This window comes from Danio rerio, chromosome 20, assembly GCF_052040795.2.
Source record: "Danio rerio strain M-AB ecotype USA chromosome 20, GRCz13ab, whole genome shotgun sequence".
Classification (NCBI taxonomy): domain Eukaryota; kingdom Metazoa; phylum Chordata; class Actinopteri; order Cypriniformes; family Danionidae; genus Danio; species Danio rerio.
The window spans coordinates 52,906,081-52,925,264 of NC_141040.1; the positions used below are offsets into that span (position 1 = coordinate 52,906,081).

General features: G+C 38.4%; 1 long non-coding RNA gene across 17 annotated transcripts in view; it reads left to right on the forward strand.

Annotated features, from left to right (window-relative positions):
• LOC137488701 (uncharacterized) overlaps positions 1–19,184 on the forward strand; it is a 154,117-nt gene that overhangs the window by 83,674 nt on the left and 51,259 nt on the right. For 7 of the 17 annotated variants that reach the window (XR_015519047.1, XR_015519009.1, XR_015519046.1 and 4 more), the window contains 2 exons: positions 5,051–5,159; positions 10,680–10,776. The exons of 1 other annotated variant lie outside the window; for it this stretch is intronic. This is a non-coding gene — a long non-coding RNA (uncharacterized LOC137488701). Of the gene's footprint in view, positions 1–1,233; positions 1,423–5,050; positions 5,160–10,679; positions 10,777–19,184 lie in introns of all 17 variants that reach the window. 9 more of the 17 variants (XR_015519029.1, XR_015519022.1, XR_015519054.1 and 6 more) reach the window with 3 other exon arrangements.

A 19,184-nucleotide genomic window follows, 5' to 3' on the forward strand; every position in this document is an offset into this window, starting at 1 on the left:
TATTTCCAGTGCCTTGTTGAATCTATGCCATGAAGGCAGTTCTGAAGGCAAAAGGGGGTCCAACCCAGTACTAGTAAGGTGTACCTAATAAAGTGGCCTGTGAGTGTTTAATTCTATAATCTACAACCCTGTCAACAGTTGTCTAATTTGTCGGAGAACCTTCGAGTCAAATCGAATGCTCAGCCTCCCCAGTCATTTTTTAACTCCAGCTTAAAGGGATAATGCACTCAAAAATGAAAATGGTCATAATTTCCTCTCATTTCACTTCTTCTTCCAAACCTGTTTGAGTTTTTGTCTTCTGTTGAACCCAAACGAAGATATTCAGAATAAAGCTGAACCATTGACTTCAATAGCATTTGTTTTTTTTTTTCTTCGAACAATGGAAGTCAACGTTTACAGCTTTTCAGATTTTTTCAAAATATCTTGTGTTGTGCTCAACAAAGGGTTCATAAACCAGTAAACAGTTTATAAATTGTTATTTTGGGTGAACGATCTCCTTCAATAGGCTATGATACGCATGAAAATGTTTGCGATGCATTGCGATTACACCTCCATCCATGCAGATAAGTGGTCTAAACGTCACCGCTGTAATGTTCCACAAGCATCCAATGGAGTTCTCCAACCAAAGCTTAATGTGAGAGTGACAAACCCTGCCTCAACAAAACACACAGCGCTGGTTAACCCACCCCCCCATATCCCGGCCACAGGAGACTCGGTCAAATCCCATGGAGAGATACGAGTCAACCTCGCCTCCTTTCAAGCTCATTACAACTTGTATTTAATGCAACGCTGCTCTTAGAACCGTTCGTCTAATTGTTCACCATTGTGTTTAACCCATCTGAGCCTCTGACAGCACTCAACAATTGGAAACGCAGTCGCGCAGGGGTAGCAGTTGTCTGTGCGCGAGCGTGCTAATTTGAATATGCAGCGAAAGGGGGGCTTTTTCAGAGGGAGGCCATATTTTGAGAGCCGCCATCTGTGTCCGTGTCGCTCCGCGCGGCCAAAGCAGGGAGATCCCATATGTCACATGAAGCCCCGCTGGGTGTAGTACTCTTGTTGCTGTTTGTTGTTGTTATTTATTTACGAAAGGCCCTAGGAATGAGAAAATCGAGACGCGTTTATGGTGCCAGAGCCGAAGGGGCGATAATCTGGCATCATTAGGACCATCTAACAAGCAGACAGCAGTCGGACTCTCTCTCTCTCTTTCTGTGTGTGTGTGTTTACCATCTGCAGGACGGTATGTGCACATCTGCTGAATCACTGTGGTCCGTTGGGCGTTGAGCCGACGTGGGAGCATGTGGTGCGGTGGCAGAGACGCTCCCTGGAGCTTTTTCAGAGACAGGCCTGGACTACTGACATCATCGCAGACACACACCTCTACACGGGCTGACATCATGGCTAGGCACTCAGCTAGAAATAAAGGTGACATGTTAGCCTCAGGGCCATTTCACGCTGGAGATTTGAAGTCAGAGTTCAGATGGTTTGGTTGGTGTGCAGAGCTGCTTTAAGAACTCACCTCACTCTTTAACCAGGGTTATCTCTTAAGGCTTGTCTGTTATCGTTCTGGAGGGAATCAGTGGAGACATGGGTCCTGAAGGTGTCTTCGTTAATAAAGGAAATATTCATTCCAACAATATCATTATGACATTATCTACTCATTGCCATCCTGTATACACTACCTGATGAAAGCCTTGTGGTTGATCCCAGTTGTAAGAGCAACAAACAATAACTTGACTTCTAGTTGATTGTTTTGAAAGGTAGCAGATTTTCTGCTGAATCATCTGTTGAACTGCATCCCAATCATCACTAATACTGCAGAAGACCTACTGGAACCCACATGGACCCAAGATTCTTGACATTAGTCAAGTTTGGTGAAAGAAAAATCATAGTTTGGGGTTACATTCAGTATTTGGGCGTTGAGAGATCTGCAGAGTGGATGGCAACATCAACAGCCTGAGGTGTCAAGACATTTGTGCTGCCCATTACATTACAAACCACAGGAGAGGGCAAATTCTTCAGCAGGATAGCGCTCCTTCTCATACTTCAGCCTCCACATCAAAGCTCCTGAAAGCAAAGAAGGTCAAGCTGCTCCAGGATTGGCTAGCCCAGTCACCAGACATAACCATTATTAAGCATGTCTGGGGTGAGATGGAGGAGGCATTGAAGATGAATCCAAAGAATCTTGATGAACTCTGGGAGTCCTGCAAGAACACTTTCTTTGCCATTCTAGATGACTTTATTAATCGGTGATTTGAGTCATTGCAGAGATGTATGGATGCAGTCCTCCAAGATCATGATGGAGTCAGACACAATATTCATTCTGTTTCCACTGCAGCATGACTTTATATTCTATACTGGACATTATTTCTGTTAAGTGAAAAGACTTTAGTCTAAGCAAATTCAGACCTTACTGTCCTAATCAAATAATTCAAAATCAAGGCATGATCATCTGTTATTGTGGTAAAATAAGCGTAATCTAGAGGCCTTTGCCTTTCATATAAGCCACTTCTGATACCAAATGATCAACTAGAAATCAAGTTACTATTTGGTGTTCCTGAAACTTGGAGGAAACATACAATATACATTCTCTCTCTCTCTCTCTCTCTCTCTCTCTCTCTCTCTCTCTCTCTCTCTCTCTCTATCTTTCTCTCTATATATATATATGTTCCCATAGGTGCTTGAAATCCTAAAAAAAGAAACGCTCAAGGCCCGGGAAAGGTTTTAAAAATGAACATAAGTAGATACATGAATTAGAAAATACTTTAATTTGTACACTGTTAATGAAAATGTGTCCATGGTTATTCTCCTTGGTCAGCTGGTTTTTTATTTATTTTTTGACAACACTTCACATCCTCTGCATAGTAGCTTCCTCGATTTATATTAATTATGCTCATTTATGCATTACATTTAAGGGATAGTTCACCCGAAAATAAACATTCTCTCATGTATCTTTCATTTGTTCAAAACACGTTTAAGTTTCTTTCTTTTGTTGAGCACAAAAGAAAATATTTTGAGGAATGCTGATTGCTGGGACTTTGTCTTCCATTGTATTTTTCTTTCCTAATATGGGAGTTGATTGGTCTCAGTTACTAACATTCTTTAAAATATATTTGTTATGTGTGTGTGTTCATGAAAAGAAAGAAACTCATAAAGGTTTAAAACCACATGAGAGAGAATAAACAATAAGGTGAAATATATAAATATTTTTGGGTGAACTGTATCCTGCATTAGGTACTTTGTGTTGTATGTTCACTGCAAATAAAAGCTTTTCTTACTTAGATTTTCTGTCTTGTTTTTAGTCCAAACATCTAAAAATTCTCATATCAAGAAACATTTTCTAGGCGAGCAAAATATATTGTTTTCAGAAACAATATGCCAATATTAAGGGATTTTTTTCTTTAAACAAGCTAAATAATCTGTCAATGAGGGAAACAAAATAATCTTGTTTTTCCTTTTGACATAAGATTGTTTTGCTTACCCCATTGGCAGATAAAAACTCGCTTAATTTTGGCATATTATATCTCAAAACACGACAGTATGTTTTGCTTGTCTAGAAAAGTTTTTAGATATTTGGACTAGAAACAAGACAAACAATTTAAGCAAGAAAAGCTTTTTTGTAGTGCTGTCATAATGTTCAGATGAAACAACTACAACATTGCTGAAATAGACTGAGACTGAAAGGTGATGCCTGGAAAATGCAAGTATCAAGATATTTGGCTCATGTGTAACTTTGCACTCACTTAAAATGTGTTCCCACATTAAGTGTTTGAAAGTGAAGGTATTGAACAGGAAAAGTCCTTTAATTTGAAGTTTGGGAACCCAGAGTACCATCGACGCCTGCTAATGAACGAGAATCACAAGTTTAGTGGACTCTTAATGTCCCTGTGAACCGGAAGTTGCTGAGATTTTTAGTTCAGTATGTTGATGCGCTTCTACCTGAAACTGAATATCGAGAAGGGGGTGGTGCTTTCTTTTTGCACATCATTTCCTCATAGCAAACCAAAAGTAAGAGGGGACGTGGTTAAAAATATTGTGTCAGAAGCAACATAGTAGGACCAAAACTCCAAACACACCAGCAAATCATCAGACTTTTCAATTTCTTTCAGTAGATTAACTTGCACAGATAAATTATTCACCTAAAGAATAACAAAATGCACAAGCAAAATAAACACGGTATAATTTGATTTCACACACATGCAAACAATTTTGTGCTAATTTGTGAAGGCAGGCTGCTGGTAAGGATGCATTATTTGCATATTTTATTACAAAGCATCTCTTTTTATTGTTTCCACAGCAGGTGCAAGTTCTGTTCAGTGCATGTTGTGCTATAGTGAAAGCAAAGGGACAAAAACCATGGGATTCTGTTGTCTTCCCCTTTAGAGTTGTTACCTAGATACAGTAACAAACAGCTGGTGCTCAATAGTGGCACTCACGATGATGACACAAGCGTACTGTGATGGCCAGATAATACGGTATAGCAGGAAAACACCTGTAGTAACCTGAATAGGGTATATGCACACTAAATTACAACATTTAAGATCAGATTTAGTTTTTTTTACACATCAGTGATCTTCACTGCTTGACTGATATACAATATAAAATGTATCAGACTAGACAAGAAGCACTGCATTCAATTCTGCTGCCCCTGAGAGGGCTTGCGTTTAAGCGGGTTTTCGTCACGTTTTACACATGAACAACGAAATGAATGCTTAACTCTATTTAACTGATTGTATTTTAATATGTATTTTAATTACATTACAACATTGATGCTGTGAAAGTAACTTTATGAAACACATAACTCTTTCACCGGAAGTCTATCGTTGGCTGAAAAACACTAGCTGTGCATATACCCCATTAGACTGGGGTTTCAGACCAAGCATCTCTGGAATAGCTAGTACTTTTTCCTCAAATGCCGCCTGTAAAGCAGGTCTAAAGGCTTCGTAGCAGAGTCAGCGTTCTGGGAAATGGTCTCAGTTCTTACTGTATGAGAATGCCCCATAGGCTCAATTAACCTGCCAGCACAGCGCTCGCTTTTCCCTGTGTTAATTAGATGGCTCCGGTGCCTGCCAGCACAGTGCTGAGACGTCGCAAGATCTGCAGCCGGGGCCGCGGGACACTCCATACACGCTGCTGCCCACTGATGCCACCTCTAAAGCAGTGTAAGTAGCTAACCCCCAATTGCTGCACCTCATTTTAAGGTAATGAGACTAAAGGTCTTTGCGCACACTGAAGTCAGAAATTTTCGTTTGCATTTATTTTGTATTCATTTTTTTTCATGTAAACCAACCTTGCTCACTGAGTCAGATACATATTAATTAATTCATTATGAAAAAACACGAAACATTTCGGAGTCGGTTTAAGCAGTGATACTTTGTTCTCCTCTCTCTCCTTCAAAGTAGAGGAATTGGCTACATACTGTGCTCATCCAATACTGCATAGAGAGGACGGAGAGTTCAGCTCATTATCAAAGAGCTGCGCTGGATTATCCCCAAATGCAAAGTTTATTTCAGGAAATCAGTGGAATTCTGATACATTGCTTGTGATACTTCACACATTCACATATGTAAACAGATACAGAACAGAGACTGGCAGTACCTGTATGCTTATTTCAGGCAGTACCTATATGCTTATTTCACCCGGTTGACATTTCAAAGAACCAAAGCGAGGCTGCAGTGGGAAGAAACCCGGAAGTATAGGACCAGCACTGTAAACATTGCAGTAACATGCTGTGGATTACAAACCTCCAGCTGTTGCCGAGATTTCAAAATGCAGAAATGGTGTAAAGATCACTTTAATATTATTCAGTAAGTTTAATTTAAACAATTAAGAGCAATTTAGCATCAAACAACATCACAATCTCTTTAAGGGTAATAAGCTTAAGTGTCCTCCTAGGCTTCAGTTCATGGCACCAGTTAAACACCAAGGGGGCGCTTTCCTGCTTCAGCCTAGGTAACCCGGTGTGATAAAACACTGTAGTCCTCTGCAGCACGTCCTCGTGTTGTCTGTAACAGTGTTGTTCTGGTACTGAAGATTTAAAAACGTCCATTTCCTGCTAACTTTCAAGCGCTGCTGAGCGCGTTCATAAACAGCACTAATTTACCATAGTGTTCACGAGTGCTCATCAGTTTACCGCTCTTAACCCAGTGCAAACACAGATACACAGACACAGCAGCCGTGAAGATCAGTCGAGTCAGGCAGATTGCTCATCTGTGTTTGTAATCGGTAAACAGCTGAGGGTGAACTGATGACCTTCTCAGCCAATCACAGTCATTTCTGTTGAGCACGTGAACACAATGGCAAATCAGCGCTTTTTTTAAGAAAGCCATCAAGAGTGCCCTAAAATGTTAGCGGGAAATTGACATTTTTTCTTTTAATTCAGTATCATGAAAAGTCTAATATAGTGAAAGAATCAGTTCATTAACTTGAGTTTGATAAATGGTATCTAAAATGTGTGTTTGGGAAAGAAAACGTTTGCTAACTAGTGCCATTTCCCTTAACTTAGCTGAAAATGAGCTCTGATATTCATTCAGAACGGACCTTCGGGTCACTTATGGCGGTGGAATGAAGGCGGTGAAATGATAAATTTGTGTCACTTTCTCTTTGCTAATAAAATATACATATACTAAAAAAAACGATACTTCTGGGTTTCTTTCCACCGCAGCCTCGATTTCCCTTTTAAAAATGTCAGCCGTGTGAAATCAGTAGACATTATAATAGATGGCGGCCACATTGACATGTTGAAGCAACAGATCAAGAGCGGATTATGATTTCTATTACAATATCTATGGGCAGTACGTCAAATGTTTGGAGACACACACACACCAAACAGCAGCAGGAAAGAAGTGTGCCAGTCACTGAATCCAGCATGTAGGGGTTCTCAACTGTCCGGGACATTCTGCTGCTTATTTTATGCTCTGTGTTTGTCATTAAGTTATCTGTAGATCAAATGACGGCATCCTGTATTTAGCTTTTTGCTTGTATGGTGGCTCTGAACTGTCGAAACACTTCTCAAAGTGCCTTTTTGACTGCGAAAAGCAGAAAAAATTGAGACCGGTTTGATTTTTTTTTTATTATGACGAATGAAAGTTTTGGAGGCAGTGTGTCAATACAACTGACAAAGTGAGGTCGAATTTATTTTTTTTTAACGTGCAAAAATTCCGTATTAAAATTTCAGATTCAGTGTGCAATAACCTTTAGGCTGCTTCCGAAATCACCTGCTACTTGAGTAGGTACTACATTTGAATTTGAATTTACTACAGGACTGTTAGAAAAGTGTGCTCTGAATAGCAGTAGTCCCCAATCCAAGGATCAAATGGTAACGGGCCACACAAGATATCATTATCTATTTCTGTTTTGTTTATCACCAGAGTCTGATTTATAAAATCTTTTATTTTGAAAAATGACCGTATTCTCTCACTTACATATTGGTCTATTGAGTGCCAAAATATAATCCACAATCAGCAAAAAGAGTAAGAAATGGAATCTTTGGAAAGTTTCTTTGCTAAGAGGAAAAGGTCCAATGAAGGACCCATAAGCTGCCAAGGAATGGTTTCACAACCCATTTGACAACAAATCAGGTGAATCCAGCATGTCTGTGAAAAGAAGATTGATTGCTGGACATGACGGTGGGGATCGTTCACATATTACGTCTTTTCAGTGGGAAAGTTCGTTATTTCCAATGGAGGTTATTGGGAGTGATGTGTCGCAGTTGAAAACATCTCAACTTTTCAGAATGCTGTGAGCACAGTGCAAGTAACGTGCAAAGAACTGATCAATCAGCATCATGCTTTTGTATGAATAGTTGAAGTCAGAATTATCAGCCCCCTTTGAATTATTTTTTTTTTATTTTTTTTTTTTCCCAAATGATGTTTAACAGAGCAAAGACATTTTCACAGTATGTCTGATAATATTTTTTTCTTCTGGAGAAAGTCTTATTTGTTTAATTTTGGCTAGGATAATAGCAGTTTTTAATTTTTTAACCATTTTAAGGTCAATATTATTAACCCCTTTAAGATATATTTTTTTCAACTCTCTACAGAACAAACCATCATTATACAATATTTTGCCTAATTACCCTAACCTGCCTAGTTAACCTAATTATCCTAGTTAAGCCTTTAAGTGTCACTTTAAGCTGTATAGAAGTGTCTTGAAAAATATCTAGTATCTGTAAAAAATATCATCTGACTGTCATCATGGCAATGATAAAATAAATAAGTTATTAGAGATGAGTTATCAAAACTATGTTTGGAAATGTGTTGAAAAAAAATCTTCTCTCCGTTAAACAGAAATGGGGAAAAAAATAAACAGGGGGACTAATAATTCTGACTTCAGCTGTATTATACATTTTGGTAGACTAATTATATCAGACAAACACAAAACACCTAAACACTGCAGTGCTTTTTAATTTTCTCCATTAATAAAAAGGTTGGTAACCACTGCTATATAGTATAAATGTAAGCAGAGTGACTGGAACTCGGACGTACCACATCCGCCATTTGTCTTTATAACGTGACCTACTCAAGTCACTTGTGTCGCTTTACTCCAATTCATTACTTCACTCATGTGGCATCAAGGGATAGCATAGTGTCCATCAGAGACACACTTCAGAATCTGATGATTGATGATTATAGAGAGCTGAACAGATCTTTTAATCCCAGTTGCTTTGCGCACGTCCTATCTTGTTAATATCTGTCAATCAATTCGGTGGGCGGGGAAACCGCACTCCTACATCATGTTGCGGTGGGCCTCAAAATGGAAGGGATTTAAATCCTATTTTAACGTCAGGAAATTTTAAAAGATACTTGTGTAATAAGTATCATCACAAAATATATTTATTTCAGTTTGCATTTAATTGTTTTACATGACTTATAGACGTTGCATACGCAGCACACGTAACTTATTTGAGCATCTCTCGAAACATGACGTCTCAACGGCTCCTTCACAATCATTACATTACATGAGAGTGGGGGGAATGCTTTGCAGCCTGTGCAGTAAGCAGACGCAAATAAAGCGCAAGTGAAGTCAATGCAAAGATGTGCTGATGGTGATATTGAGATGGCTGATATTGTTATCTGCGTAAAAATCGATAGATGTTTTAGTTTAACCGTTTCCCTGCAAATAACGAGAGAAAAAGCTTCCCTGCCATGGACGAGTTCTACAGCAATCCATGTTTTAGGTGTATCACAGTAGGGTAAACCCTAATGCATTTCCTGAGTGAGGTACCTGATTTCAGATGCTCTGAGGAGTGAAATCTAAGAAACTAAGATGAAGAAACTAATATTGTGGATAAAAAAATAAGAGTTATACAACCTTCCTTTGGCCTAATTCCTACCATTTTAGATCTGTTTTGAATCTTTTCTTATAAAGAGACCAAAAAAGCTTTATTTTTATGATTTGTGTCATTATTATTGAGTCAGATTGGACACCTAACATAGTAGGCTACCTAATATGGTAAATAATAAATTTCTTTCCAAATTTCTGGGAATTACCACAATTTTTACTGCAAAAAAAAAAAAAATCTGAAAAAAACACTCCAGCTGAAAAACACATCTCCCATTTATATAAAAGATTAGTAAATAATACTGTACAAAATACTGATCATGTTAAAGGAAAATGGTACCTAAAACTAAATAACATAATCAAGGATGAGGTCTGGACTGGTTATGTGAAGAATGTCATAAAGGAATTAAATCAACTGTGGAAAGAATTTGATTGGAAAGTAAAAATGAGGTACTTTAATACTTCTCTTTTAATATCTACATATGTAAAAGGACCATCTGTAGCTTTGTGTTGGAGAAAATGTGTTAAAATTGGATATCATACCCATACCCTTAGGTATCCTAAGATTCAAGAACTTTGGAAAAATCTTAAAAAAGAAATAGATAAGATTTTAGAAATACCCCTCGATCCAGTTATGCGCTTACTGGGAGCACTGCCCAAAGAGATGTTTAATAAGGAAACAAGATTTGTCCTAAGGATATTATTACTTACAAAAAATGATAACAGTACATTGGATGGAAGAAAGTTCTCCAAAGGTGGCTCAGTGGATTCAGAGACCTAAAGAGGTCTATATAATGGAGAAAATGACTGCATGTCTACAAATGAAGACTGATATTTTTCTGAAGAGGTGGAAAAGTATTATGACATATTTAGATATGTGTATTTAGAGGTTCCTTAACCTCACCTTATCATCACTGTAATTGGATGTAACTACAATGCAACACAAAGTAACTTGATGTACAAATATTTCTCCTGTGAAGTAATTATGATGGCAATACCTTAGATTTTTATTTTTTATTATTATTTTTTTTATTGATTTTCTTTCTTTATTTTTTATTATAATTTCATCATTATTATTTTTTTATTTTATGTATCCCCTCAAGTGTAAGGGGTAAAACTGTTGGGAAAGGGATTGTTCTGTAAAAAATATATATTGAAAAAATAAAAAATTAAATAAAAAGTTAAAATAAAAAATTTAAATAAAAACCTTGAAAAACTAGAGGGGTCTGAATGAGAAAACAACAAACAATTGCACTTTAGGTTTTTAGTTCATACACTTTCAAAATCATTCTGCATTAATCTGGACTAGTTCCACCTGTAAGATATCTTAAGCTAAACAAATATGTACTTATTGAAATGGTACCACCCTAGTGACAGATACAAATTTCTTTATTTTTCAGAGAGTGAACTGAATTCCTAGAAAACCTCTTGGATTGATCATCTAATCACTCCAGTGAGAAAATGAGTCATAGTTGTGACGTTTCACGTGGTTTTAAGGTACGTGCGCAAAGCATCTTTCCCTGACTAATGTGGTGTCCATGTCAGATTTATTTAGCTCCAATGTGATTACTCACCAGAATAATTACTTTAACAGCATTCATTTACCTTGACACACTCACCCTCATATTGACTCAACGTGGACTTCTTCCAGAAAAAAAAAGCAAAGCGTTCTCTGCATAATCAAGCTGCTAGGTAAACTGATCTATAGCAGCTCTGAAATGCATATGAAAATGTAATTAGCGAGCTTATTTTGAGTAATGGAGGTGAGATTGGATTAGCAGGGCTCTGATTTCGTCCTCCTCGTGACGGCAGGTGCGTTTTCCTCTCCGCTTTTAGCACCTTGTTAAGAAGGTGAAGCTGATGAGGTTAATTGGAGTCTTTGAACGTGGCTTTAATGACTTGAAGAAGGGGCAGATCTCGCAACGGGCAGAACGTGCGGCACGTCCTCACGGGCCGAATTCTCATAGGCTTGGATTTTGGGATTGGCTGAATGTCAAGGAGGCAATTATCCGCAGGGATTCAGGTTGGCCCAGTTGAGGAGCGCCAGGGAAGGTCATCTTGATCCGTAGAGGTTAATTAGCTGACCTCATTCACATACTTGTGAAGGTAGCCGGTGCTTTTTTTATGAATTAGGCACTGTTGCATTTGGGAGATTGCCTGGACGGTTGTAGTTGGCATTCTGGTATCACTTTATTTAGATGGTCCCTTTAACACATTTTGTTGATTTTTAAGTTACATTGCACTCCTTAGATTGTTATTACAGCCTGATCTCACGAGGAAACGTAAGTATTTTACGTTTTGCCAGTTTAGTGGCTAATTGGTACGAGTTCAGTTGTACAAAATTGTACAATTTAAAAAAGGAGGCTTGGCAGCTAACCCCACCCCTAAACCCAACCGTCATTGGGGGATGAGCAAATCGTACTAAATTGTACAAATTAGATCGTACGAAAACATACAAATTAGCCACTAAATCAAAAAGTTACGAATTGCCGTGAGATTGTGTTGGTTATTATACTGTAAGATTGGGCTTAGTGTACATTGACATTCATTTTCTTTTTGGATTATTGTCTTTATTAATCAGAGGTTGCCATGGCGGAATGAACCACCAACTTATCCAACATGTTTTACACAGTGCTGCAACCCTTCACTGGGAAACACCAATACACACTCATTCACACACATACACTACAAACAATTTAGCTTACCCAACTGACCTATAGCGCATGTGTTTGGACCATGGGGGAAACCGGAGCACCCGGAGGAAACCCATGCCAACACGAGGAGAACATACAAACTCCACACAGAAATGCCAACTGACCCAGCCAAGGTTTGAACCAGCAACCTTTTTGCAGTGAGGCGACAGGTTTACCGACTGCACAGTATCAGCAGATTTTGAGTGGACAAATACTAGTTGGCATGTAGTTGCAATCTAACTTGAAGTCAACAAAAATGTGCAGTAGGTAATGCTGACATTCTCTTATACAGCGGAAGAAATAAGTATTGAACAAGTCATGTTTTTTTTCTGCGTATAATATTTCTAAAGGAGCTGTTGACATGGATTTGAACCAGATTTTGGTAAAAACACAAATAATACAAACATAAAAACAAAACAAAGCAAACAAAATCTGAAAAATGAGTTCTGTTTAATAACAATGACAGAAGAAGAAAGTGCTGAGCAACTGAAATGTATTTAATATTTTATATAAAAGGCTTTTTGGTGATAACAGTTTAAAGATGCCTGTCATATGGAGAATGAAGTCATGTGCATTGCTTAGCTGTGAGTTTTTTTACAGACTTCTACAGAGTGTCAAAATCTTGATGGTTCTGTGGATCTCTACTATCAAATCTGAGCCGTATTTTGTATTTTCAATTGGATTGAAGTCAGGTGATTGGCTGGGCCATTCCACAGCTTGATTTTTCCTTCTCTGAATACATTTGAGAATCTTCTGAGCTGTGTTTTGGATCTATGTCTTGCTGAAATGTCCACCCTGGATTCATCTTTATTTTGCTAATGTAGATGTTGGGCTGAAGCAGTTGATATTCATTTACACTGATGAAGTGCAAAGGGTTGCTGAACAACTACTGAGAGATTTCAACTGCTGTCTGAAATAGCATGTCAGTTTGGCTTAGTAATGAGTGTAATTCCTGCTTGCCGCTGGATAAGCACTGGTCACTTTAAACACATGAGAGTGGGTTCTGTCATCTTTAAGGTGCGCGTGCTCGTGTTTCAGGAGGCATGGCTCTGGATGGCAGGGGATGGACTGGGATTCAGAGATTTATGCTAAGCTGTTAGCATTGTGGAAGATCACCTACTGCACCTTTGAAGTGACATTTAAAGGCTTAACTAGCAAAAAATGGCCGCAGATTTCATCTGGCCATACTTATTTCTAATCATTTATTTTATCTTTGCCATGATGACGGTAAATAATATTTGACTAGAAATTTTCAGGACACTAGTATACAGCTTAAAGTGACATTTTAAAGGCTTAACTATGTCAATTAGGTTAACTAAACAAGTTAGGGCAATCGTGCAAGTTATTGCAACAATGGTTTATTCTTTAGTCAAACAAATATTGCTTAAAGGGGCTAGTAATTTTGAGCTTAATGTTTTTTAAAAACTGCTTTTATTACAACCCAAATAAGACTTTTTTAGACTATTTATTACTTGACTCTTCGATCTACCTCACAGAAGTGCTTTATTTGTTAACAGAGTTTTTGAATGTTTAAAATAATGTGAATTAAATAAAAAATAAGGAACGTCCTGGACCCATTTTTTTGCTCTTCTTTATTCTTTTTTTATGTATTATAGAAGTATCAGATTAGGTTTCGGTATCGGTAGATACTCAAAATCAAATGACTCGGACTCGAGGGCAAAAAAAAAAAAACCCTGATTGAGATATCCCTGAAATGTCCTTGTTCCATTAAATATCACTTGAGAAATATTTAAAAATGAATAACTATTTCACAGGAGGGCGAATAATTTTGCCCACAACAGTATAAATCTTACAGAATGTATTGTGATTTAATGATAATGAATAAAATGTAATGGTTGTACAGTTAAAACTGAATGGTGCTACTGTTTTAATGGTAATGAAAATTTAAAATGTTAATACTAAGCATATGAACGTGCACTGTGGTTTACTATGAAACCGGTAATTATGACAACACTAGTCCTAGATCAAGTCCTGACCTTCCTCCCATCAATTCAGTTCATTTAAATCAATACCTTCGTCTTTGTATATCCAATGGCGCCAGTTTTAAACTGCCATGCATCTATAATAGATTTGTAGAGTCTTGTGCTTGTGCATTGCGTCTGGTCAACACACCCACTCTAGACATCACTGAATGTCAGAATAGTCCGTTGCTGACCCCTCCTGACCCGCACTAACGTTATGCCATCCATCTCCAAAAGGACAAACAATATGAAGTGAACAATGAATTCAAAGGGCTTCCCTCAGCTGAAATATGGTCAATGGTAACTCTAAATGGGATCATTGATTTGCGCTGTCCATGGTACTTTGAAACGTTGCATGCCTGCTTGGTAATATGACTTAAACTAATTGTGAACAGATGCTTGGGTTTCGGTACCATACAAATGCATTGTTCTGTTGTATAAATAGATTGTAATTTGCATGCGTTTTTAAACTAATACTTGTCCGGCTGTTTGCTCTGAGGAAGTTAAGAGTTGTAATTACTAAACTGGCTCAGAATTTCTGTCATCTGTTTTTTGTTCAGATCAATCAATGTGAAGTTTCACAAACTAATTTCGAGAGGAGCACATGATATGAGTAATCAGTAATAATCCAATCAGAATGATCCTAGCTTAATGTAAATGGATCACTTTCTCCTTATTGCTCTGTTCTTTTTGGAAGAATCCCCCCTTCCACCCCATCTCCTCCTTTTTCTTCCCTTCTAAAGGGGGAGCGATCGAGACCTACCTGATCTTGGATCCTTTAATATGCATATTGACCAGGCGGGAGACCTGGGGTCAAATATCTCCGAGCTCAGGGTTCTCTCCCGGGACAGTATGCCAAACCTGCTATAAATGCCAAGCATATCTAAGTGGGAACTCTTGAAATACGTGTTGGAGGAAAGTTACAGGTCCAATGATGAGATTAAAAACATTATATATGTTATGAGGATTTGGTGAGCGAGGTGTGATTTGATATTTCAACACTTAAAGGAAAAGTTCACCCAAAAATGATCAAGTCCTTAAGCCATCGTTGACTTTTTCTGACAGTCCCTAATATCTGTATCCTAACCGAATAGACCAGAATCACTTATCTTATCTTATCTTATCTTATCTTATCTTATCTTATCTTATCTTATCTTATCTATTCTTATCTTATCTTCTTAACTTTTATCTGTCAGAAAAAGTCAACATGCATTAATATTAGAAAAAGACCTGAGCTAAGATAGACCTGATACATTTCGACCCTAATCTCACCTGATGCATTTAGTTTTGTAAACAGGCAACGTCATAAAGCAACTATCTTTTCTATATCTATCAGTTAAAGGATGAATTGCTGTATGTGACATTACAAATGTATACTTATTTTCTATGTGCATTTCTCAAAAAGTACGCCTCAGGAATATTTCACTCGGAAATGACAATTTTCCCATGACCCTCGAGTCATCCTTGGTGTATAAGACTGGTTTCTCTGTCAGATGAACACAGTCAGAGTAGTTTTAAAAATGTATCCTGGCTCTAATCATTTTATCCAATGAAGTTTTGTGTAGGGCGACGCATTGGCGCAGTAGGTAGTGCTGTCGCCTCACAGCAAGAAGGTCGCTGGTTCGAGCATCGGCTGGGTCAGTTGGCGTTTCTGTGTGGAGTTTGTTGTTATTCCTGTGTTCGCGTGGGTTTCCTCTGGGGTGCTCCGGTTTCCCCCACAGTCCAAAGACATGCGGTACAGGTGAATTGGGTAAGTTGAATTGGGTAAGCCAAATTGTCTGTAGTGTATGAGTGTGAATGAGTGTGTGTGGATGGTTACCAGAGATGGGTTGTGGAAGGGCATCTGCTGCGGAAAAACGTGCTGGATAAGTTGGCGGTTCATTCCACTTTGGCGGCCCTGGATTAATAAAGGTACTAAGCTGAAAAGAAAATGAATGAATGAAAAAATTTCTTCAGCATTAGTTCTTCAGCAACCCTCTGCCCTTCCTCATTGAAAATGAATATCAGCTGCTTCAGTACAACATCTACATTAGCAGGAGGATGAAGATGAATCCACGGTGGACATTTCAGCAAGACAATGATCCAAAACACAGCCAAAGAAACCCTCAAATGCTTTCAGAGAAAGAAAATCAAGCTGTGGAATGGCCCAGCCAGTCATCTGACTTGAATTCAGTAGTATACAAAATAAAGATCAGATTTAGATCAGACGAGACCCACAGAAGATTTCTACACGAGTCTGTGATAAACTCACCCCTGAGCAATGCATGTGACTTCATTCTCCATATGAGAGGTGTCTTTAAGCTGCCATCACCAAAAAATCTTTTTGGCTTAGTTTCTTTATTAATCCGGTGTCGCCACAGCGGAATGAACACAGGAGCTGCAACCCATCAATGGGAAACACCCATACATTCCAGGGTTTCCTCTAGGATTTTTTTCCAGCTGTGGCAGCAGGTCTTTTACACAAATCTACCTACTATCTACTGGAATGATTTCTTCTGCTCGTGCACAAAACTTCTTGCACGCCCTCAAAAGCGCTGCTCAAGCGCAGATCTTCTTGTGCGCTCTCAAATAAACACTGCTGAAGTGCGATTTAGTGTATCCATGTAGTATGTCTCCATTTATTAGATTTGCTAGGAATATTTATGAATGTCCTCAATAGACCTACAGATCAGAATTAATGCGTCCTGAAGTAAAGTGAAACGGCTATAAACTCCAGCAAGATAACATTAAAGTCTTTGTATGCAGAATCACCAACCTTTATCTTTAAATAAAGTATAATTATGGAAACTGTGTTCATCTTAACTGAAAGCTATGCCGTGTTTGCTGGTCTCAGACATCGCGCACCTGTCAGTAAATCAGTCAGTCAGCACATCACCTTAAAGGGTTAAATAAATAGTATACTCGAGTTACTCGACTACCCATGGTTCGAGCTACCAGTTAAAAAGACACAAAGAAAGCCGAATGCATCGATTTCATAGCGATAACATAAATTGTCAAAACATTACTTTTTTATGTTACAGAGTAATATAAAAATAAAAAGCTGCACGCAACATTGTCATTTAACATCTGCGTCATAAGCTTGCGGTATATGCAAAGCAAACTCATGTTCATCCTGTAATACTTTACGTTATTAAAGTAACTTTATTATTTGTCAGCCATAATAAGAATTAAGTGAAACTTAAAATCATAATACGCAGAGCAATACATACTATAAAGTATACTTAAAGAAACTGTTAATCTAACTGAAAGCTACGTCGTGTTTGCTGGCCTCACGCATCACGCACCTGTCAGTCAGTCAGCACGTAACCTTTAAGGGGTTAAACAAATGACGCACACACAGTAAAGTTTGAGCTGTTATAATTCACATACCTTTTAATATGTTTTGGTGCGGTTATAACCAGCTATAATAAAACACGACTGAACGTACTGAATGGGAAACTGTACTGTTTTTTGGTGTGGCGCCCCTGCCACGGGAGAATTAATGTAGCGTAGACCATGTAACTACCATTCGAGAGGATTCCCTGTGGTGTTAATGTTGAATGTAAATAACTCAGTAAACTCAGTTGTAGTTGGAAGCTTTAACCTTGGGACGTTATGTTTGTTGAATACATTTGTCGTTTTAATGTCATTTATGGTAAATGCACGCTCAAGTAGTCGATTGCTTCTGAGAGCGTCAACTAGTGGTTGAAGTAGTCGATCGATCGACTAGTCGACAAGTCTATGCAAGCCTTATTACATATTATAATTTTTTTTTAGGTTTGTTATATTTTTCTGTTTTTATTGTTTACTTTTTTTTTTTTTGGCCAAAATCTAGTTCATCTCCATGTCAACAGCTCTTTTAGAAATATTGTTACCAGGAAAAAACATGACGCACTGAATACTTCCCCTCCACTGTATATATGCCTGTTAGAAGTCATTCTGGACAATTCAGTTTGGGTACAGATTTAAGAGCTTGAGAAGACCTCTAATAAAAACCAACAATTTAGCACACATACAGCAGATTGAATGACATAGCGGTTCCATGTGAGGAAGCTGCGCAGCTGAATCAGAATTGTCAGATGAATGAGACACAGGCTGGGCCTGGAATTCCCCTGGCTCAGGCGCTGATAAGACTGCGGTCTCCACCCCGTGTGGGAAAGCAATATTTCTCTCATTAGTTTTAGGTCTTTTGGCAATTGTCTCAATTAAGTTTAGCTGTTTTAAAGAGCGTTTACTCACTTTGAACCTTGTTTTAAACAATTTTTAGTGTACGGAAAGACCGCCAGCAAAACTAAAGCTAATATATTTCTTTACCCATCTCCCACCATTTAAGTACATACACTTTTTAAAACACACAAACACACACCTTTATTTATTCTCGTTCTTTCTTGTTCTGTCAATATATCATAGTGTATACTGTTTAATAATCAATTTAAATTATTCATTCATTCATTTTCTTGTTGGCTTAGTCCCCACGCGAAGGCAGGGAGAACATGCAAACTCCACACAGAAACGCCAACTGAGCCGAGGTTCGAACCGGCGACCCAGCGACCTTCTCGCTGTGAGGTGACAGCACTACCTACTGCGCCACAGCCTCGCCCAATTTAAATTATGTGAAAAATAAATAAATAAATAAATAAGCAGCATTAACTCGCTCATGCTGTCACGATTACCAGCGATCAAACATCATAGATCGCTGGATTTCACACACAAACACCAGTGGACTACAAATCTGCCATTATTGGACGACATTTTCTTACATGCACTTCGCTCACACACACACACACACACACACACACACATGCTTCCTCATTCTGACTGATTACGCTCGCACCACCTGAGGATTGTCAAAGGCTGATTACACACTCTACTTAAGCAGCACACACACTCATTCCCATTGCAGAGTCTTGTTATCTGTTATGTGACATTTAAACGAGTTTCCTTAGTCTTGTTCTTCCGTGTGTTTACCTTAGCCTTGTTCCTAGTTATCCCTGTCTGCTGCCTGCCTTCCGACTTCTCGCCTGTTATACTGACTACGATTCTGGATTTGCCTTTATATATCTGTTTGCACCCGTGTTGACCATCGCTTGCCTGGCTACCGAATAAACCTGCATGTGGATCCGCACCTCAGTTGTCTGTGTCACTCCCCGTGTTACACATGGTAGGTATGCACAATGCGTACAGCCGTATGGCTGCAGGCGCCACTGCTCTCATCTTTCCGACAGAGTTTGTTGTAATACATTGTAAAAGC